This window comes from Lutzomyia longipalpis, chromosome 2 (genome assembly GCF_024334085.1).
Source record: "Lutzomyia longipalpis isolate SR_M1_2022 chromosome 2, ASM2433408v1".
NCBI classification, from domain to species: domain Eukaryota; kingdom Metazoa; phylum Arthropoda; class Insecta; order Diptera; family Psychodidae; genus Lutzomyia; species Lutzomyia longipalpis.
The window spans coordinates 8,150,534-8,175,398 of NC_074708.1; the positions used below are offsets into that span (position 1 = coordinate 8,150,534).

General features: G+C 35.0%; 1 protein-coding gene across 1 annotated transcript in view; it reads right to left on the reverse strand.

Moving 5' to 3' along the window:
• The window catches only part of LOC129789069 (39S ribosomal protein L3, mitochondrial), a 227,469-nt gene that overhangs the window by 53,648 nt on the left and 148,956 nt on the right, over positions 1–24,865 (reverse strand). The window lies entirely within an intron of this gene.

Below are 24,865 nucleotides of genomic sequence, written 5' to 3' on the forward strand. Positions count from 1 at the left end.
TTAGTATATCTTCCTATAAAAAATATAATTTCAAAACTCCCAAAATCTTCATAAATTTTCTGTTTTATCACAATAGACTAGCGAACAAAACAATTTCATTCACGATGAGAAAAAAATGCAATTTTGCAACATCCCCTACCCACGTTTTTTTCTAAATTTTCCCCACATTTCACCTTGTGTGGAAGGTACACAAATTTACCAAATATTTACACAGTCATGCAATTTTAATCCTGGGTTTATACACAATACTTACACCTCTCCCTGAAATGATTCACATCTTTAATTAAGTGAGTTATTTAAATTGCATTGCAGCAGTAAATTCCCGAGGAGTTTGCACTTCCTGGGCACAGAGTAATCCCCTTGTGTGGATGTGAGTGTGAAAATCTCGTGCGAAGTGTCTGGGAAATATGAATATTTTCTCGTGCTATTTTGTGGTTTTACAACTGAAAATCATGAGTTTTCTCTTCTATGAACATTGTGTGGAGAGTGAGCCTTGCGGGTGAGGGGGTGGCTTTTTGTATCCCACTTTAGGGGGTGGTTTGGTTAATGGAGAAACCAGGTGAAGATATATATGGCAAATTGCTCGTGTGTGGTGCTATGTACCTATATAGAGATAAATTTAGCAGGTAGAAAAGGGATTAAACGTGGTGTTCAAGTTATACAATTCGCGTCAGCGATGTGGAAGAATGGGGTAGAGTCTTTTGGGTAAACTCTATTTATTTTGTGTGTAGATACACATTCACCGAAAATTTGTTCTTTTCCTCGGTGTGCTCTTCGTGTGTAATTCATATTCAATAATTGGATGAAAATTCTATTTAATTTTCACCACCACTGAGCACCGCCGTGATAAGGCATAAATTTATTCACACACAAGTCATTAAATGTGGGAAGGATAAATTGGCGCGAGGACTCTTGCAGAAGGGAGGTAATTTTGGCTTGTCTAATAAAACGCCCGCATATCCAAAAGAAAGAAAAAAAAACGAATAATGAGTTTTCCGTCATGCCTCTTTCCTTTTGCGATAAAATGGAAAATGTTTTGTTGTTTTATTGGCATTTTTATACGATTAAATTCATTTCTGATTCTTTTTTATTTAATCTCCTCTTTCTGCCTGAAACAGCGCTCGTCTTGTCTCTTCCACACTGACATCCACTGTGCTGTGAGGAATTTCAGGAAAAACCTTCAAGGCATGACTTTTTGCAAATTAAATATCTGTCCAAATCATCACCGTGTCCTCCCACGCGCGTTACATCTCAAAGAGAATAATATGTACCGAAGAATCCCTTATTTGCCTGTCAATGCAATTTCTTTCCCTGTAGAGGAAAATTCACTCCCTCGAATTTTCTTTCCCATATGTATCGTATAAAGAGGAATCCTTCGCGTGGTGTCATCTTTGTGTAGCAAAGGAAGTTCCCCAACACGCAGAGAAGCAATTTTCTCCAGTTAAATATTTGATCTTTTTATTGAAATACAACACATGTAGTCACATTCTACCGCATGGTACATGTTTTTTTGGAGGGTGCGGTGCGGTGTGTTAAGAAGGAGATTTTCTCGCGCAAAATGCCATGGGGACACTTCGCCCCTTTCGTCGGAGAATGTTTTATCGATGAAATACCACCGAAAATATATAGGTCATGGAATTGAGGGAATTAAAGGGACAAAAATGTATGTAAGAGAGATAACTTTATGATCTGCTCAAGGATATGAGTTGCTACTATATAGCTGGGAAATTCATATACATATAGTTTTCTCAATATGGGGTAAAAAATTATTATCTCTCATATCTCTAGGGGAAGACGGCTTTATTCGGACCAAAAAATCAATAAAAAAAAATTATTTATTATTTTAAAATCAAATAATATAAAATTAAATATTATTATATTTTTTGGTAGAGGAGAGTGGGGCAAAAAATCACTGCAGGAGGATTACAGAGCAGGAATTAATCTTTAGAAATGACCTATAATCTCTAATTGGAAAATTCGAAATATTCGTCTTTTAATAAATCCTTTTAGTGAATTTTTTTTCCCCGATTTCCCTTATTTATGTTTATTTAATATTCTTTTTTTTTCCATAAAATTGTCTTTGAAGTCTTATCAGTTTTGATTCTCTTTCTCTTTACAAAAAAAAAGTCTTGAGATACTAAAAAAATATGTTAAATTAAAGAAAATATTCCAAAGTTTTCCACTCAACTTGATGTACTGAAAATGGATAACCCAAAGTGCTAGAGTTTGACGTGCTGTGTGATTCAATGGTTGAATGAAGGAGAAAAAGACGATGATGAGTGATGAAAAACCTTGTCTAAGGTATTAAAATACATAAATCCGGAGCCCCAACTAATCAGTGGGAATTCATGGAGAGAGAAAGACGATGACATGAAGAATGGGCGAGCACACAAGGTGAAGGAGCTTCCATTCTTCATGCTCCCTTTTCTTCGTAACCATGAATATCACCTTTTCGGTGGTATTGTGTATGTAATCCAACAGGGGGGTGGGTTGGGGTTTAGTGGTTTGGTGCGATGGGTATATAAATGTGGCTCAGATACGTATCTCCATACATTGTGTCTTCACAGTCATTCTCTCTATGACACTTGTTGACCTCAAGTAGTGACATCAAGCACCTCATTCACACACAGCTCACACGGGATGATGCAGAAAGAATGCGGGATTTTCAATTGCAAACGCGCTGCTACCCTTTGCCCAAGGGAAGGGGGGAGGGTGAAATACCGTCAGTGATGTGGAAATTTTTCTTCCACAATTCAGACCAACATCAATTACACAATACATCCCAAAAACCGAATTGTATACACACGATATGGTGGAAAGAACAAGGAGCAGAGGACGACAATAAAAGGGGGTTGTATCAACCCCCAACAACACATAAATTCTTTACGCATGAATCGATCCTTTCGCCCCCAAAAATTTCCATTCTCTATGAATGCATGCGGGCATAGCTAACTTATTCATTGCATCTCCCATGTCTCACGTCCGTGAAAACTCAATTAATTAATCTTTGATTGGGGGCATTCATTGTTTCTTCTCCACATTCGATCACATGCTCCAATCATGTATTAATTTGAGAACAATGTAATTTTATTTTGCCTCCCAAAATCAACCTGTTGTTTCTCTCTTCTGATTCTGACCTATCAATCCGCACCAGAATTTCCCACAGAATCGGGTTAATTTTCATCCCACACACACACACACACATATACAATTTAGAAGGAAGCAAATTAAGCCTCTCTCTCGTGATCACTGGCATGAAGCCAGCGTATGGCGCGTGAACTCAATCAATCTCCCCCACAGACGAACTTCTCCTTAATTCCCAGCATAAGCACATTGGAAGTATAAACACATTTTCCATTGAGTTCCATCCGCGTTCTATCAAAGAGAGGTAATGAGTTCAATTTAGCCACTTAATTCACATTTTTAGTTCTCATTTTCAATTTAGGGAAATGGATCATTCGCCTAAAATAGAAGATTGTTTTGTCTGTGGAAAACCATGAAAATTGTCTGATATATTTGACTGAAATTAGAGCATTAGGATAAGTTGAATGATTAAATAACAAGGAGTGTGAAATTTGAAGACTGATCAATTCTTTATTAGTAGGGGAGACCGGGGCTAATAAAGTCACTTAAGGGTTTGGAAAAAGCCTAAAATATCATATTTCCTAGCTAGATAGAACAAAATGATCTGAGAAAGAGTTAGGGCAGTAAATTTCCTAAAGAAATGAGCTATACATTTCGTTTTATCTATTTGGGAAATATGATATTTTGAGCATTTTCTAAACCCTTAAGTGACTTTTTTAACCCCGGTCTCCCCTACAACATTTCGAAGATTTTTGCCTCTTTCCTCAGGGATTAATTTTTAGGGAAATTGTGTTCTATTTTCTCCACAAAAAATGAGAACTTTTTTCAGCTTTATCTAAGCTTTGACAATACAAAAGAAAACCAAAGCTAAAAAAAATAAGATAAAATAAATAATTTAGCTCTCAAATCACTTCGAAGGGGAGCTTTAAAAAAAATTCCATATAGCAGAGCTTTGAAGAGCTGCATAGAGATATTGATTTATACTAAAGTTTCATACACCTGACAATGAATTTTGCATCAGACATCAAGTGGAAAAAATGGGTATACAATAGAATAAAAGTCCCATCGTGAAACACGCAGAAATTCCAATGGAAGAGGAATTTCAATGAAAATCATCTGCTGTGAATTATTGATTCAAGGACTCCCCTATGCGGAATGTCAATTGATTTTTCAACAACCCACTCCTTGAGAAATTTTATGCGTATGTTTTGCAATAAACAAGAGCATCGTGGGATGTTTTCGCCCCCTCTTGCCTCGGTGGTTAAATTGCAAAATAATATTTATCTACCATTTTATCCTGTCTTTTTGAAATTAATGGTTAAATATCAACGAGTAAATATTGAAAATGGAAAATTAAAGGGGGTGGCTTGCCGTGTCTTGTACCGTGTGGTGGAGTCAACAAGATTTTATTGCATACTTTGGGGTTTTTATTGTGCGTCATCATAAGACCGGCGTAACATGTTGAAGAAACACGTGTGACTTTACAAGCGATTTTCAATTAATTTTATTTGAAAATTGGTCTTTAAGGGTTAACGTGGTTTATGGGAGGGATGTTTTGTAGCTTTTGTATTACTTTAGAAAATTCTTGAAAGAAAAATTTGTTTTTTGAAGCATTTGAAGAGTTAATTTTCAAACAATCTCACCATAAAAATACTATTTATTGGAATAATTATTGCATTCGTTAGGCGAAACTTCACTGTAGGTAATGTTTAATTCCACTGTAATTTTCTATTTCTGTTTGCTTTGTGCCATGGCAATGCCGCGTATCATTTTTAATATGATTTCTTTACTTTCCTTGCTATCAGATTGCACGCGGAAAAGAAAAGTGGAAAGTCTTCAAAATATTCCTCATCGTTTTCACCTCAATCAACAAGGGGAGAAAATTCAATTAAGAAAATTCTCCCCCCCCCCCAAATGCCGAGTTTGTGGGTGAAAATTGCGGCATATTGCGGCAGATTCGTGTTTGGTAGGATGCGAGCACGAAGGCATTTTGTGAGTCAACTTATGGCATTCAGAACAATATTTTGTGAATAAATACAATAAATATTCTTCCCATTGAGCATTATTGGTGAACTGTCTCAAGAGCCACGTGCTGGCAAACAGAGCTTTCCTCGTGCATGGCCAATACTTTCTTTTTTTGTGTGTCACTCGGCAATTTTCGAACTATGTAATAAAATTTTCTTGGATATCAAATCGATTTTGTGTGCGGCACGCATCGCGAATAGAGCCAACAGAATCAATTGATGACGAGCAGAAAAGAACCGGGCAAGGGAGGATGAGGTGGAAAACCCAAAAGGCATTGCAACTCCCCAGGTGTGTGTCTATATGAACGCCTATGGGGATGAAGAAAATTCGATTTAGTGATGGCATTGAGTGTGAAAAGCGGCAACAGGATACGGAAGGATTGACGAGTGAAACTTTATCACTCACCGCAATACTTCATTTCACACATTTTTTTCCATTTGATAAAATCCCAGATCTTTTCCATATAATTCCATCCACCACAAGAAAAATAATTCAAAAGATGTAGTTTTTTTTATCCTGGCAGGATTAAATTTTATGTAAAGAGAGTGGGAAAAAATGCGGAAAGTCAAGGAAAAAGGATGTACACAAAAGAAATCGCAAATGACGCAATTTTCCTGGGTGCTCCAATGAAAAATACTCACAAAACTCCTTGCTTCGGTGTTGGGGTGTAGAAGGATGTTGTGCAAGAAAATGGTTCAAATAACAGATTTCAAATTACTTAAATCTCATCATCCTCTTTTCGTCCTTTCCTCGTACGTGCTGATCACATTGAGTGAGAAAATATCTCACAAAAGCTGTTGTGGGGAATTTTCGTTGGTGGAAGAATTTATCTGAGTTTCACGTTGGGTCCTTTAAGAAAATTTAAAGTCTTCATTTTTTTTACCAAAAGGAACCGAAATTGTTAAAGGATTTTTGTAGAGAATATTTTAACCTAGGTTTGTCTATAGTTTAGTAAACTTGAAATTTTTTTCTCGTAAAAATGAAATAAATTCGGTTCAAGAAAGCGTTTTTGAGCGAAATTTCAAGAATTTTGACTAAGAATTGACTTTTCTAGACTACTTTGAAATAAAAACTTTATGAAAATTTAAAAAAACAAGTGAATTAAATGTTTTAAAAACTTTGAAACCAAAAGAAATAATAAAATGTTTTTTTGAAAAAAATACAAAAATTTAATAAAATGTGGATTAAACACAAAAAGTCCTCATTTTACCAATTTTATCAATTACGGAAACACCCTTTTGCAGAAAAACAATGAAGGATTACGTTGCAAATTCCCAAGCGCCCCTAATTGTATCAAAAATAGCTCGACATGATCGCACAGATGAGGTGAGAATTTTGCAGGTAGCATATTAATGATGGCTGATGGACAAAAAACAACACACTGCAAGTTTTCCAGTTAATCTCTGATGAATATTTTATAACCCCCACACAGGGGTGGCAGCATCAGAAAGCCATTAGGCGGAAAATACGTGCCATGGATATTTATTAGTCATCAACTGGTTGTTTTTTTATGCTCACCCTCCTTCCCACCAATATAGGTACTCTCTACACCACATATTTTACTCCTCATAATGAAAATTTTTCCCATCCAAAATAAAGTAGCAAAAAAGAGCGTATAAATAGCCAATTTTCTCATCTTTTCCACCCTATCAGCACATTTGCACGTATTACATCCCCCCCCCCGCCGCCATTGGGTTGCATTCTTGTGCATCCACACAAGCTCGCTTCACCCTAAGCTAGAGGAAAAATTCTGCAAATTAAAAATTCTACCCCCGCATTACAATGAAAAATTTCCTTACGGGACGCATTTCCAATATCGATTCCCATCGCAATTCGCTAAATTGCTGGGAAAATTGCGGTTCTGTGCATAAATGAGATCCCTCAGCAGCAATATATCTGCACCTGTATTCACTCATGAGAAAGTTTTGAGAAAGTTTTCCTCCTGGCAAAGTTTCCCAGTAGGAATTTAAAGTGCTTTAAAGGATTAAATTGGATTTTCTCAACAAGTTTCATTCAAACTACAATTCTCAATTGCTTAGGTGATAGAGTTTAATTAAGAAACATATTAAGCAACAAGGATCAAAAATTAGTTTTATTTTACCTCACAGAGTCTGTGGTAGCTGGAAAATGCAGAGTCATCAACAACTAAAAGTTTATACTGAATAAATCATCAACAGTGTTGAAGAAAATTTATTTTATCTCAAATCTTTCACTGGAGGAGTTTTATTTTAAGGAACATTGCCAATAAAACACAATACGTGTGAACGTAGTAATTTCATTAATGATTAATGACTCATAAATTCCATGATTTTCCGATTTTGGGAGGGATCTATTAGGTCTCTATCAAGTAATACAAATAATTAATATGATTACAAGTAGGTGTTTCCTAAGTCCATTAACACTCAATTATGCGAGAAAATTTTCCGGAAAATGTCAAGGAATTGGACATATCATTCTAAGAAATCATAAATAGCCTAAAGAATCAATAAGAGCATAAAGAGATATTTTTAGTTGTTCTCACATACGTATAATTATAAGAATTATGCTAAAGACGTTAAAAGTTATTTAAAAAATTTAATAAGAAATAATAAAAAAGCGCCATCTTGAAAAGAATGCAATATCCGATAGAATGGGCCCCTTAGTCTCAAACCTCTCAGGTCATTTTTGTCTAACAAACCTTGAAATTAAATTTACGACATTTGCTATTTGAAGTTGCATATTGAGACGCTTTGATTTAGATAGAAAGTATGGCAGAAACTTTTATTCAATGTCATGTGCAATTTGACTTTTCTATAGTGGAAAAGAATGTCCATGAAGAGAAGCAAATGTCTCCCAAATTGCAGAGCAATCAATTGGAAATGAATTTACAAATTATTGAAACGAATTGAACATCAGCAGAGCGAAGAATACAAATAGTTTCCCCCCAACCACATCCATTAAATTGTGGATATAGCAAAAATGCAAATAAATCAATAATGTCAGCATTAAACTTGACATTAGAGCGGGGGTGGGAGGGTGTACTCGCGAAGGTAAATAAGGCAATTTTGTTGAAGTCGTGTCCACAGCGGGAGTAGGGGCCAGCGAACTCCCTCATGTTGTGTGAAGTAAATTGGTATTTATTGATTTTGAATGTATAACCCCTTGAGATTTTTCATTTTTTTTTCTTCCTCTCCAGTGGTCTTTTGTGTTCTTTTTTTAAAGAAAAACTTCTCCCTTTACCTTTGGAGAAAATTGAAAAGATTGAGAGGCGAGAAGGAAAATCACATAAAACATTTGTAGATTTTTTTTTCGTGATTTCTCGGCTTTTCTTTCCACGTGGATTGTGTTGAAAATTGTACACACACACACCGAAGAAATTGCCTCATTTTTCCACTTAAATGATTCACCAAAAGAAGGAATTTTTTTGTATTCCCTCAATTCAGCAAACAATCCAAGCTCTATCGAGCTTTTTTCACAGAAAAATTCCTTTCTAGGCATATTCAGCGGTTTTTACAATTGTAAGAATTCTTCTTCATTGTTCTTTTATTCCTTGTGGGATATTATCTATATATACATATATGTATATAATGGTACTCCATTAAAAGCATCTTGAATGCAGATTTTATCTAAAAGAAATCCATAAGCAGATATAGTTAATTTTCCTTAACTTTTCTTTCACAAAGTCCTCGTCAAAGTCAAGTGGAAAATTCGAAAAGTTCAGAAGAAAATCTTTGGCAAGTACCTGTCCCTTGAGACAGGTACATTATAGCGTGTCGACTGTGGCGTGATATGTCGGACACGAATTTATAAAAATAAGATTCGGTTCAATGAAATAATCCTCGAAATGGGGGTGGAGACCACCCCATTAATTCCCAATAGTCCGCCATATGGAATAATGACTCCATTAAAAATGTAAAAAAAAGCTGAATCAAGGTTAACTATATACATACATGTTGTTCTATCCTTGCAGGAGGACTCTTAAATCCTTGTGCTTGCTGGTCTAAAAATAAAATCCTTAAAAGCACAAAAAAAAACAAATCATTTACCTACTATCATTGTGTTCACGTTTTCATTTAAGAATGTTTTTTGTCTGGATTGAAATTACGTTAAAAGGAGTTTATTCATTTCTATACGGAAAACTCTCCTTTCTTTTCACACAAGAAAATAGACAATTTTTTGTGGTTTTGTTGCAATTTTAAAAATTAAGAGAGAATATGAAGCACAAGAAATTATTTTAAACATAACTTCACATATGTAATGTCAAAGTTATGTAGAGAATCTCTTGCACAAAAATATTTGTAGATATACGAGAGCTTTCATACCGCTCTATAAAAAGCCATAAATTCGCGATGAATTCTTGTGCATTCAACTGTTGGAAAAGCGAGTTTTCCAGCATCAAATTCGTCTGTTTGAAAATATCACATGGATCAAATTCATGAACTCCATTAATTTTATTTCATTCAATTTCTACACGAAAAAATATTCTTTTTGATTCTTTACTTTAAAAAAAAATGTTCTTCTCATAAAATTAGCTGACAAAGTACATCCCTCTGGGCTTAAGCTTCCCCAGCCAGCTAAACAATTCCTTTAGATCATATAAACGACAAAATTTACAGGATAATTCCCATCAAGTGGCTCAACAATGGGAGGCTTAAGATAAAACCCCCCAACGAGTGCCTTTTGCGGCAAAAACTTTTTCATCCTCATGTTCACATGACGAATTTTTCAGCATTTTCCCCGCACGAAGAAAAAACTTTCTTTAGGCTATTTGCACGATTTCCCCGCACTTTATTATTCATTAATTACAATGTAGGAATTTTCCGTAAATTATCTCGATGATTTTGTGGGTGATTTTTTGTGCTTGTTTCTCTTTTTCAATTTTCCGCCTCGCAACTTTTCCCATGGAAAATATCTCCCAAGCAATGTCATCCAGACATTGTCGTGGAAATAGCCTGCAGCCCTCTAATTTCCTTCATCGCCCTTTTTTTGCAGCCGCACCCACTCCTTTCTGTGTATTAAAACAGAATTATCCGTCGGTTTGATGAATGAACTCCTCCACAAAAAAAGACGCGAAAGCTTTTCCCCCCTTTGGTGCTTCTTGCTTGTACAGAGGAGAAATGCTAATTTTTGCCATTTTTTTTCTCATTGCAGGAAAATCGTAATTTGTCGTCTGCTTGATGGGTTTTCCTTTTGTGAGTGGTTAGAGAAGAAAAAACGTGTGGCAAATAAATGTCCGTGTAAGAGGATATTTGTGTGCGGTGAACTTTCAGCTCCGCAGCGTGAAAATGGACACATTCAGCGGTCACTGTGGATGAACAGACACAATCCATTCGTCAATTTACAGGTAATTATCCACCACATGAGCCACAATGTACATAATTTCCCGAATTTACCCCTGCATGCGTCCCCTATCTCGTGGGAACCACCCCCCCGCTGCCGCCGCGTGAGCATAGCACAAAAAAGTCCTTAACACCACCAAAATAAGAGATAAAATATAATTTCCAGTGGCACGTGTACGTCGTACAATTATCACCATGTTGGCTAAATTAGGGGTTGTTGTTGGGGTGGCTTTGACCCCGACACAGCAGTGGAACAAACTTTACTTTGGCGTAGGTTTTCTCTCAAAATTGCCCAAAGTTTCTTGGCCCCTTTATTGTTTCTCCAAAACTGATGGTCTTGTTGACTCAGTGTAGTGCTGTGAATAAACTATAATATTACCCTCAAATTGCTCTTCCATTTCTCATTCATTTCAAAGGACATGATCATGCAAATTCGCGATACACTGAAAAAAAATTACAACAGTTGTCTTGGTAAAATGTTTTGTACTGTTTTGTGATTCTTTTTGTTCTGTTTGACTAAAGAAAACTATTACATATTATTCATCTTAATCTTGGTACGTTGTTGCATTAAAAAATCATTCTTCACAGATAAAGATTTTCATCAAAAAGAGAAAATCAAGACGAGAATTTAAATAAATCTATTTTAAAATTTCTATTTAAATGTTTCAAAACTTGCCACATTTTACGACATTTAACCACATCCTCTAGTTTTATTATTTACAGTGGCATAGCAGGACGAAGTATTGAGTTAATTTTCTGTGGTTTCAGTGGGTATGGATGGATGAAAAAAAAAACATGGAAAATTTCGAGGCTGCGGATGGTTGAGTGAAGCAATAATAATCCAAAGTGATGGCCTCGAATCATGAATATTGTGCGATTGAATGATTAATTAATCTTCCGGCTCTTCTCCTTTCCCACCCATAGTGGGATAGCCCCGGAAAAATATATAAGTTGAGGAAATAGAGAGGCGCACACGAATTGTATCAATAAATAATTCAAATATTTGTATTTTCTTGTCCTGCTGGGGCTGCCGGTGCGCAGGTGGGATGGTTGCGGTGCAGGTTGATGATATAAAATGGCAGATCTCCTGTTAAGAGCCAAATTAATTATTGAGCCAGCAGCGATATAAATGGACTTTGATGGTGGGGACCTAAATATACATACATACATATATAGTTTGCTATGTATAGTGAGCTAATCAACTGGACGAATTCTTGAAAGGGGATGAGTATCATTCTCTTAGCTTTCTGCCATCTTCGGGCTAATGTTGTCCGCCGGAATGGGTGCAAGAAGGTGTGGGTGAGTGTATTACGACTTATTTGTTGGGATTCACTCTGGGTTTACCTTTATTCGTTCCACTTTCTTCCATTTCTGACTCACTAAAGGTTGTCTCAGGAAATATCTGTGATTAAGAGGCCTATCAACGGGTGGAAAATTTGTCCTGATATCAGTTATTTTCAATTTTTTCTCTTATGGAATTTTTTTAATATCAAAATTTCATTCCTCGGATCTCCCTCTGCGATCTATGGTAAAATTTTCATAACTTTTCAATGAAAAAAATGGCAGTTTTTTTTAAAAGAACTTGACATGAAAGTACTGTCAGTTAGATTTTAAATTATCTGTCAACAGTGACAGAGGTGACAGGAGATTCTGACAAATGTCATAATTCAAATTTTAATAAATTATTTAGAAGTCTTAGAAGTGGAACTAATTTAGAAGACACTCAATATCAAAACGAAAATATTGTTAACAAAATTTGAAATTTAACGTCTGTCTGAATCGCCTGAATTTTAATACATAATTTAAAATTTGACACATGTAAATGTCAAAATTTTGACATAAATTAAAACAATTTAAATAAAGTTCAAATATCAACCGTTTGAATGCTCTTCGAAAAATGCTACAAATTATTACTTTGATGCAAATCTTAAATAGAGAACAAAGTATTTGGGGGAAACATTGTTGCAGATTAATGAACCCTTTGCAAAAATACTCATATGGCATCAAAGTCATAAAGTCGTGTGTGGGTGTGTGAATCTGGCAGAGTTGAATGGATCACAGATGTGGCGGTGATGAAAGTTTTACAAGCATCCTAACGTATAATCTTCGAGGTGAACCTTCATTTCATTTCATTTTGCCTCTCGTTATCCCAAACTGAAATATTACACATTATTGCAGAAAGGAAAAATTACCTCGTCCCGCATACCCGCATGATTTACGCACAATTTTGTGGTATTTTAATTCCACACTGTGGATGAATCAAATTTGATTGATTTACCAAAGCCGCGAACGATGGATGATTGAAAGTGGCATGAGTGATGTTTTTGCCTATTTTCCCCCGTGTTCGGAGAAATAGACAATTTGTACGATCATCACTTCATAAATTTCCTCACCACTCAATCTTCCGGAATTTCCATCGGCAAGAGGATTTTTTTTCTTCATTCACTTTTGCAAAAACAAGGCTATGGAAATATTTTCGACATGTTTCCATCAAAGGGAAAATTAAATTTCCTCCAGATCAACGTTACTCAAATCCAAAAGTTTTTTTTTTCTCTTTCTCTGTAAAAAGTATTAAAGTAGATGAAAACGTCATACAGTTACTGGGAGGGATTTTCTGCAATTGTGTCAATGGGAGCTTTTTCATATACATATGTGTACGAAAGCTTCCACATTTCACATATATTTGCACGGTACGACGATTTAGGTAAATATCCAGGAGAAAGGGAAGCTTACTCCTCTCTTTGAGAAAATGCTAAATTGAAACTATATTTGCAACACCATGTTGTCACACATGGCAGACTCTTAATGAATGCACCTGATAGGCTCCTTCGAAGACACCACAAAGATTGAATTACATAATTCTAATTGCATCACCTCGTTCAACAAAGTATCGATTTTGATATCATCGGCTTGTTTGCCAGACACTATGTGCTACGAATTATTCAAAAGGACCCCAAGAGTGACATTTCAACGGGCTGACGGGAAGTTGGATTGCCAATTAATGGACTTTTGGTTCGTCAATATTTGCTTCAGCTTAATTACGCTAAATTACATAAATACGAGCGAAGAAGCTGTGTGAGAGCTTTTAGGGGCATAAATACATATCACTCAGGACCGTGTGAATTTATATAAGCTACGTAGAGTATTTTGTGAAGGAAGAATGAGGAGGACAATGTGTTGAATACATAAAATATTTACAACTCAAAGGACCTTTGCAGAAAAGCTGTGAAAGCTGAAAAAACTAAAAGTTGAATTTTCCTAAAAACGAAAAAATATCGAAATTTTATGAATTTTGACGGAATTTCTTTAAAAGAATCATCTTGCAAAGTGAATGAAACAATTTAGACACGCGGTGTGGTTGACACAAAAAAGGAGCTTTATTAATTTAAATCCATTTTTAACAAGAGACAATTTTCTCGTGGAAAAATTCTTATGTAATCTCCTTCATTTTAAATTATGATAAATTATTCAGAGATTCATCTACTTTCCACCAGCCCCCACACACGCACCGAGTTTGCCATCATATTGCTGTCTCCGCTGTGTCTCCCTTGGGGTGGCTATTTCTGTAAACCAGGCGCCCCCACCTTCCGGAAAATGTGGCAAATTGTCTCACAGAGGTGGTTGCAAAGTGTGATTGAGGTTGGTTAGAAAAAATTACACTGCCACCCACAATTATTGTTCTCCGCACTTGACTTACTCCCTCAGAAGGGAAGGAGAATTATATTTATCATCTTGAAATGGGAAGATGTAAAAAAAAAGAATACAATGGTGAGACAATTTAAAATGAGCACACTTCCTCATTTTCTTGTCGCATCTCCTCACATACCATCAATCTCTCCGCAACCTCGGCAATTTCTTTCCACAATTTTCCCACGAGAGACGCCAGGACTTTTTCCGGGATGTGTGTTTATTCAGCTGAAATAAGACAGAGGAAATGGGACTTTGTTCATCCAGCAGTGGACAAACACAGATTGGTGTACAAATTTCAATTGACTTCTCTGGGAAACTTTGAGTTATATTAAGTTAATTTTTGTCTCTAAGGAAAGTTTTTTTTTATAAAGAAAAATAACCTGTTCTTAACAGCGAAAGGAAATTAAACAAAAGACGGTTAAAAATTAGTTGAAAATATTAGTTTAACAAATTGAATGAAAATTAGCTTTTTTTTTGAGCAAAATGAGGAAATTATGGAATGATTAAAGAAAAAGATTGAAATGAGAAGTTTTCCCTCAGTCTTATTCAAGAGATTCAACAAGAATGATTCAATCCTTAAAAAACTAAAACAAATCAGTGAGCAAAGTTTAATGTAAAAATATTCAAAACTCAAGAAAGCAATAAAAGTTTTTAGTTTTACAATCGCATTAAATCCATTAATTTATGCAAAATATTCTTGAAAGTTTTAGCTTCCAAAATCACTTTTGAAACTTATTTTAGTTGAATTAATAGAGAAGATATATAATTTCTAAATTGAATTTTGCAACAGATTTTGAGTTAATGAAATTCAATTGAAATTTGATAAATGGTTCATACCTTCAAGCTCTAAAATTAATTTGCAAAATAAATTCAATAAAATCAAATAAATTATTTTTGGAACATTTGAGAGCTTTATGGATCTTTCGTGTATAATAATTCCCAAAATTGATAAGAAAACTTTGCAGTGTTTTAAATTCAATCAATCTCACTTGAATGAATGCATTAAAAAGTTATCGTTGCATGGAAGAACAGTGTTGAGTATCTTTGATGTTTCTGTCAAGAAAACTCAAGAGAAAACCTCAAGAACTTTCTACAAATAAGAAGGTTTGTCGTGGAAGAAATGGGGTGAAATTGAGGGTGGTTTTTTACCCTTCATCGCATAATCGCATTTGATTCAGGGGCTGATGGTTGGGAAAATTGTATGTAGGGACACACTGCTGAGCAATATGCAGGATTGAGGGCAGAATGGGAGAACCCAAAGAAGATTTTCCCTTCTTTACGGGAATAGATACACCTTCTCATTTTACGAGAAGAAAGCAAATCGAATGTAAATTAAATTGTCGTGTGTGTGTATATTTTTTCTCCACCTTCAGCACCGCACCCTTTGGCCAAGAAAAGATGATTATCGGACGGAAAGTGTGAAGGACACACCTGTAAAACCACTCTGATAGAGTGAGGGAGGGTTCGTAGTTCAGGTGCCGACATGAAAGAAGGTGACTGCATTCGACAATCCGACCCTATTTTTAGATCCACTTTTGCCATCGTGAACTGTGGGATGGGTGATGAGGCAGTGGGTGGACTAAAAATACTTCCTTCAAGCCCTCTTTATTATTGATCATAGTTCTGTCCAAAATTTCATTTGCACGATCCCATCGTGATTTATTTGATTTAATTCATCGCTGTTTTACCTGCGAGAGTTAAGTAGCAAAACTTTGCTTTTTCATTTGCTCTTTTGGAAAGGTGGCGAAGCAGCTTTTCCTTCTGCAACCCTCGTAAAGATTCAACAAGTTGTGTGCAGAGAAATTTCATATATTCAACGTGTGAAGAAAAACTTTATTTAAGGTGTTGAAAAATGCTTTAATAACTTTAATACACAAAATTGCCCCTCTTTTCCCTTTTATATCACTGCAGAGTAAATGATAAAAATTAAATTTTTGAGTTGGATTGAATATTTCTTTCATTGCACCAAATACATCATTTTCGCACAGAAATTCAATATCAAAATAAACATATTGAGATGTTAATTTAAAAATGATGCAAATATGAGAATATCTGCAAATGAGACGGAAATTGAAATCAATCAATGAGAGGAGAGTTTAATTAAAATTGTTTCAATTTAGTGATGTGGTTTAAATGATTGTGAATGAGAGAACGTATACGTAAACATTAAATACATTCAAATAACTTTTGCCAAATTAATTGCCACTATCACTACACTTTCACACACAAATGTGCTTTGGCAAAATACAACCATGTGTTGACGAATTTAATTAAATTTGCACGAATTAAAGCGACGAAAGGGAAATGCGTTTGATGTGCAACAGCATGGAATTGATCTCAAAATTTTCCTTCGCATTGAAAGTCACTCAAGTGGTTGGGATTTCCTTGTGAACGAATAAACATATCTCACCCCGTTCCATTTGGCATTGAGCACACTGGGCAGTGCTGTTGAATCCCTCTGCTATTGAATTCTTATGCGATGCTCGAGGACATCCCGCGCGATATCTTGTAAATTTAATTTTGAACAGACAAGTTAAATTTTTCATTTGAACCTTCTCCCTGCGCAATGCTTGGCGAATATTAAAACTTTGCCCTATTTTCCACACCCTCAAATTCCCCCCCCCCCCCCCAGAAATCTCACAAAATGAGTGATTTATTAACTTTAAAATGATTGATTTTGCAAAAAAGAGAAGGAAATTAATGTTAAATAACAAATTGACAAAACGAAACGTTTAAGAATTTAAGCGCGTGATTAATTAAATGAAATTAATTTTTCTTCTAATCAATTGAATCCAAAAAGCTCAAAAGTTTTTGATTAATTTAATTTCGTCTTGCAATATTAAAGTTTAAAGTGAAATGATAGCTTTTATGCCCATTATGTCCCTGCTAGAATTAATTAAGGGAAAATACCCTCATAATCTAATTGCAACATTCCCTTTTGTCGTTATGATAAACTAGCACATTAAATAAAAAATCTGGACAAACTTTTAATTAACTCTGTATTTTTTCTTACAATATTTCTTCCTCATCCTTACATTCTAGCTTTTTTCAAAAGCACATTCAACGTTTTTTTTATAAAAGATTTTCTTATGTTTCTCAGATGAAACATCTTTTGTTGGTTAATCTGCGTATAAAAGTTTCCCCATAGTGAGATAAACTTATTTTTAAAATAAAAGATTTATTTTTCTGCTGAATAAACATAAAATTCAGAGCTTATGGCAACGTAAGAAAGACACAATTTCTGCATAAATGCTTTTCACGTTAGATAGTGTGGAAAAGTGAGAGACATGCCAAGGAATTTCTCCCGCAGAATTCTCAGAATAAGACAAATTTCTCTCATAGTAAAATTGCTATTCATTGCAGAAAGTCAGAGTGATTGAAATGCGAATTATATGTGCCATAGTAAATTTTCACAATCACATTGATAATTTGAAATTGCAGATTTTTAGCATAAAATGATTTTCTGTTGTAAATTTTCAGATATAATTGCAAGAGTTCAAATGATGGAAATTCTTCCCTTAAGAAGTTTTTAATGGGAAATTGATGTCATTTTGCTTTTGAAATAGAGAACATTTTGCAATTAGTAAAACTTCTACTTGCTATTTTAATATAATAAATTTTATAAATTAGTTTATTTAAGGAACAAATAACATTTTTAATTGACAGGAAAATTTAATTAATGCTGCTTTTTATGTACCTAGTGCATAAAGGCTTTCATTTTTTTAACCGTCAAAAAATCGTCAAAGAAACTTTCCAGTTTTCATTGAGATCTGCAGAGGAAAGACGGCAAATATTTGCTTAAAATGCAAACAATGCCGTCACCAATGTGTTTTAAATCTCTTTCAATTCACAAAGTATTAAAATAAAAATTAAGAAGCATTATAGCTTGCATGCTTCGCATTTTAAAATAGATAAAAAAACACAATTGTGACGTCATTCCTTACATTTTTGAGCAATTTTTTGCAATTACAATTTTTTATCTATTTTAAGAGACTTTTTCAATACAATAACAAATAGAATATTTTGTTTAATTGGCCAGTTTGCCGGAAGAACTTTTTATCATACCAAAGCTCTCAAATTAAATCTAAAGAAGAGCTATATGTATGTGAGATCAGATTTGAAGCAATACACCAATGAATCTTTAAGTCAGTGTAATCTCACTTCAAATGACTCTTTGGCACGAAGTGCACTTTAAATTGAGAATGGAATCACCTCCCCACGTTGAATACGCCGCCATAAGAACAGCCCGTGTGACTTGAGGAGTGCCAGGAAGTGCGAGAAAGGTGGAGCAGCAAAGGTGTTTGGTTTGATTTAATTAATTAGACGTGTTGAGGGTGAAAAGATGGGGTGAATTCTTTCCTTGAGTATATACGATGTAATTGGAGGATGGCTGAATTGAGTGTAATTGGTGGCATGAATTGGGTTATATACCTTCCACCCCCACCCCTTGTAACTTGAGGAAATTTACAAGAAGGCTCCCTGGTTCACTTAATCTTCCATTGAATTAAGCTAAATCTATTACCGTGGCCCATTATTTAATCAATTCCCATTCATGCAAAGTGGATTTCGGCGTGTTGTCTGCGTCTTTTCGCGTAAATTTGTTGCGTGAAATTTGTGGGATGGAATGTGCCTAACTTACAGGGTTGTTCAGTAAGTATCTTAGTAAGGAAAATCTACCCAAGTATCTTAATTTTCCAATAAAGGAGGAATTAATGAACTAATATAAAGAACTTCTGAAGATTTAAAATTTAAATCTCTAATAAACTTTTAACGTACTTTTACAACTGTTGGAGGTAAGTCTCAAAGATTTTCCTTTTGTGGACAACCCAATCTCTTTTGGGATGATAAGAAATCGATACGACTCTGTCTTCATCGCAATATTTCCTCACATATGCTCTTTTTATTTACTCACACACCCCCTTCGAGAAACCCATCGTGTTTCACGTCTTCCAGTGTCATGTGCTGTGAATGGTTGAGAAAAAGACGTTGAATGTGTGCTTAGGAGGAGGTGTTGAAGATGTGTCGATAAGCGAGGGTTGGGTGACATCATTAAATTATGATAATAAACTCCCCATTTTCAATCGTCTCCCCCGTCCTCAATTGCGAGTAAATTCTCATCGGTATCGATATGTCTCTCACTTTCTGCCACAATGGGGTGTTCTCACAGAGTGCTAATATTTTATTTTTAAATATTATTATGGTATTATTTAATATTTGATATTCTGCTTTATTAAAGATTAAACAATGAGCTTAACAATCATCTGTTCCATTAATCTAATATGGAAGTTTTCTTTAAGAATTAAGAAGGAAAATTGTCAGGAATGTCCTGAAAATGATTTTTCACAATATTAATCTTTCAGCAAACTTGTTGCCATATTTTTGAGAAAGAAAATTAACTTTCCCGAAACTCTAAAAGCATTACAAATGAGCAAAAACATCGCATTACTCCATGCTTTCTACATAATATGAATAATATTGCTTTTATTGCAAAACATTTCCTTGTTCGGGAAGGAAATATATATGAATGACAAAATTGAATTTTCCGGGTGCACTTTTTGCCATTTGGGTGAGGGTCAATGGATGAATTTTGTGTGCGGTGGTAGTTCCCGCTGTCTCCTTGTGCCCCATATATCCTTGACTTGAATCTCATGAAAAGGAGCTGCATGGAGGTAAAGTGGTACAAAGGAATGAAAAGAATTTGTACCTGAACCTTTTGATGGGGTATTCGAGAGTTGTGGATTGTTCAGCAGAGCGTATTTTCCGATGGTATCATGGAATAAAATGGCATTTCCATATTAATGCGAGGGGCGTCCTGGGAAAAGCGATGGTTATCTCCTATGTCCCCGCACTATTCAAAAGCACGCATGTAGTGACTCCCTGTTGATTTATCCTCATCTATTCTTTCGCAAGATATTGTACATGGCATTTTCCCTTGGAAAGACGCCCCACTTTTCCTCCTCTCTGTGTCTGTCACTTGTAGAATCCCAAACATTTCGCCAATTTCCCGCCAAAGCTCGAGAAGTTAAATTGGAAGGGAGGGTGATGAGCTTTCTAATATATATGAGAGGGAATATCATGAATAACATAATGCTAAATTTTGTACAATGCTGCCTGTGAGGGGGTGCCCAAAGAATGAAAGATGAATTGTTAGGAAGTATGAAACAAGGAGGAGTTTATGAATGATAGTTGGTGGATAAAATACGAGCGAAAGAGCTTAATGATAATAAATGGAATCATGCCTTATCACAAATTCAACAAAAGGCAAAGCAGGAAATATTCATGCATTTGATAGCTCTCGGAGTAACCTTCCTATATATAAATTTATTCGATGCTGTGTCTCTCATAAAAGTAGGACGTCTTCCGGGAAATTTCCTCTAAAAATGTCCCATCAAAAGCTTTCTTTCTCTCTCCGACTCTTGCTGAAGGTGAAGGTGCACCCATGAATGCACTTGTGGGACAAAGAAGAGGAAATTAATGGAATTGAAAGGGAATCCATTGCAGCAATTTATGTCAATTCTCCTCCACATTTCACCTTCAATACTCCAACCATGACAACGCATTGGAGTCACATTGGCGCTCCTGAGCGCACTCAATCCCGATAGACAGGTTGTCCGATGGACAGGAAACCGAAGCAAAAGCTGTTTAGTAGACGGAAATGATACAAACAACATACTTCCGGAGCGTGGGTGTATTTCAAGCCAATACTACCTTTGAGGAGTCCCATCCCACTCCACATACATATATAGCTACAGGTGATATTATGGAATTTCCCCGCAAACCCATCCACCCACAAGCACTGAGGCGCCTTTTATCTGTCGGCTTTTGCAAGACAGCACACGAGCACACAGTTCAATTGAAACTTAATTCCTCACAATAAACTGGGAGATTAGAACATCATGAGTAAACAGTGAACTTTATGAAATTCACACGGAAACAATGACATAAATGAGTGAGAAATGCCAACAGTTTGAGTTACAATTAACAAATGAAAATTCATCCCAAAGACAAACTTGAAAGTTTGAGATTTCAGTTGATATTCTAAAATAAACTTTAAGCATAATGAAGCATAACTTTAAGTTCTCAAAGTTTGATTATTTGAATTTTTTGGGATTTCTGATCAAAGAGATAAGCTGAAATTTAAAAAAAATCATCAGTGGAGCCGCCAGGTATTTATATTGTTTTAGTTAATTTATTGAAGATATTGCAAGCTTTAGATAAAAAATGAATTATTCACGTTAAAATTAGCAATTGAGAAATTTTAACAGAAAAGAGTAAATGTATAATATAATTTACCTGTCATTTTTCTGGGTAAGCTAGGTCTGCACAAGACATATATCGAAATAAAGGAAAAAAATTAAAATTGCAAAATACCTCGAACAAAGTCATAAATCACAAAATATCTGACCGAATATACTCGAATTAAAATACTTTAAAATATTCAAAACATTGAAAAAAAATTAAAATTTAAAATCAATCATTAATCCATCACAAATATTTATTGCTAATGAAGGAAATTATTAAATAAATTGCGTTAAAAATTAAGTAAATTAACCAGACCGTTGACATCTTAAAGACAATCCTCTTTTCCTCCATGAAAATGTATTTTATTTACCTATTAGATACCTACAGAAAATTTCTCCTGAGACGACCTCTTTGACTTTTCCCTGTGATAGTACTCAAGCCTTTCTATTTTCTGCTGCCAAACAATCAATAAGAAATCGTTAAAAACTTTATTTCTGTCTCCCCCCGAAAAAAAACACGCACATGGCACACAAAATGTTCTTTTGTGGACGCAGTCAATAAAAGTGGTGACATTGACATCATTCTACATTATAATTCTCCATTTATGAGGGTGTGATTTTTTCTCCTGTGCAGTGTCTGCTTTAGCCCTTTGACGTGCGTGTGAATTTGAACATGATTGATGGTTGTATGGGGGCTGGGTGGATGGTATTTTGCAATTAATTGTAAAGTCACTGTGAATTAATTAAATTGATGAACTCGGAGGTGTTCTCACTTAGCAATTAAACTCACTCCCTTTACATATATATGCTACAAATAGACCATCCCCGTATGACCTTTGGCCATTCTATGATTTCTATTCTATAAAGTCTAGTGAAAATAACTACTGATAAGAGGAATAATCATTTCTTAATTTAAAATCATCTTCAATGTTTTATACAATGAAAGTGTTGACGTCTTGACGAACGTTGATTGAGAAAATTGATTTAAGACTTATATAATTTTTCTTTTTGTGTCTTTTTTTGATCATTCAACTGTGATCTTTAAAATAAATCAAAACGTAACAAAATATTTCAGGTGTATAGCGACTAAAATTGAAGCATCAACTTCAATTGACCTAGTTTTCTAAAGGTGATGGAAATTGGATACCATATCCGTATAAGAAATATTCCAGAAGAGCATTAAGCTCTTGGTGGATGTTATATTCCTTCTTCCCTGACAAGTAACTTAAGAACTTCATGTATGAAGAACAAAGACGTCTCTTATGAAACAACCGAAGAAAGATTCAAAAGAAAAGATTGAACGAACTAAAAGAACTCTCTAAACAAATTAGATGTAGATACTTTCTATTAGTTTTTTTCGTTTCCTTCAAGTTTTACTTCCTTCAAATTCAACTAAATCAAAGAATTTCTTTCAATCCAACTGAAATAAAACGTGGAGAATATTGAATTTTATTTTATTCCAAAAAATTAATTTCCCTTTCCAAATGACCACATTCAATAAGGAGCATCAGGAGGTTTCCCTTTTCCATGCTTGGACTAACAAACATCATTTTCACCTCTCACAGTTAGGATATTGTATTTCCTTGTGATACTGACTTCACAGAGATGTCTCACTGAATCTCTGAGAGGGAGCTTTGTGAGCTTTCCATGCTCATCCCCATTAAGCATGTGCCGGATAGACAAAAGGAGGAAAATCTCGTAACAATAAAGGGTTCAGGTAATTGTCAATTGAAAACAAGGACTCATGAAGGGTCTTGGAATGATGATAAGACATTCTGTATTATCCTGTGAGTCGGTACGTTAACCCGTCTCACTTTCCATGTGCTATATAGAATATCTTTTGTGCAAAAATCCCGGATGCTTTAATGAGAGCCACTCATTTGAGGATGTTTGGTGTTTTCACCGAAGGGTGCGACCATGAATAATATTGTTAGACGAAAAAGGGATTGAGTTTACTGGTGTCTAATTTGAAAGTATGCGGGGAAAAGCACGTAAAAACCATCCCCTGTATGTAAGAGCTTCATGGGCACTCGAGGAGGAATGAGATTACCACCACACTGCCTTCCGCTCTGGTGATAATCAGGACAACATGGGAAACAACAACAAAATGTTTTCAATAAAACATCCCTCATTAATTTTTACTCTGTCCACTGATGTGTTTAATGACCTCCCCGCCACAATGTCCTTCTGAATCAATTTTTAATTTTACAAACTACACGGGCGATGAATTTTGCAGCATTAAATGTCGACTCACATCCCAATGAGAATTATCTTCACATTCTGCTGAATTATGTGAGATTTATTGTTTAATTACATTTTAAAGTATTAAACGCAAATTCAATCTGCCTCAATTGATGTTCACGTGTAGGCAAATATTGATAGAAAATAAGGAAAACAAGAATGACTACATAAGAGAGGTGAAAACAGTGTGAAAACTCAGAGAAACATCTCCCGAAATTTATAAAAAAAAAAAATTCCACATTGTATACCAAATATTTTGCAGGAATTTGAAGATTTGCCACGACCCCACACCAGAGTCAGAAGATAGAGAGAAAAAATTGATTCCGGTACCGTGTCACAGTGTTTGTTTTATTATTTTTCACATTTTTCCTTACAGGGGGTTATTTATTCACCTTCTTTCCCTGGCATTTACCTCTGCAAACAATTTATCACGAAGACAACAGAAGAAAAACACAACGCACAAACCAATTTATCCAATTCAACGAACAATGGAAAGTAAAGGAATATTTCTACATCTCAGAAATGCAAAAAAAAAAAACTTGACTCCTGGCAATGGAAAATTGCTCCGTGATTTTTGATCCATTTGAGCTTTTAAGGAAATTGACGTAGAGTGCACCATAAAATGATTTTTTTATTTCAATTTTTCAAGAAAAAAAAAAGATTGACTCAATATTTACATTTCCTCTTTCGAAGTTACACTACCCACAAAAAGTTACCAGATGAGCAAAAATTATATATTTTTCTTAAGACAAACAAGGATATATCTCCGTCTGTTCTTAACCAATTTTTAAAAAACCAACTTTATAAAAGTACATATCTCACATTTCTAAAATCGGTAGATTTATTTTAAATCGGTCTAGCCGTTTAATCATGCGAAATAACATTTATCAAATTTTCATTTCAACCTTCTGCATACCGATCGTTAGTGCACCGATTTGAACAAATAGACTATCGTTGAAAAGGTAATTTGATTCCCTTTCCAAATATAGTATTTTTTTTAAATCGTTTAACCACAGCCGGAAATATAGCCACTTGAAGTTTGCTTTAAAAATACACATTTCTGCTGAACTGGTAACTTTTTGCGGGTAGTGTACAGAAGGTTTTCCTTTTTCAGCTAAAAATTGCATTTAAAGTCTTTAATATTATTTGTCAAGTGCAGAATATACAATCCAATTGAAATTTTCTCTCCACTCACAGCGAAATGTGAAAAAAAAACATCACAAGTTTAAAGAGAAGAAGGAAAATTCATAGGAAAATTTTATTGCA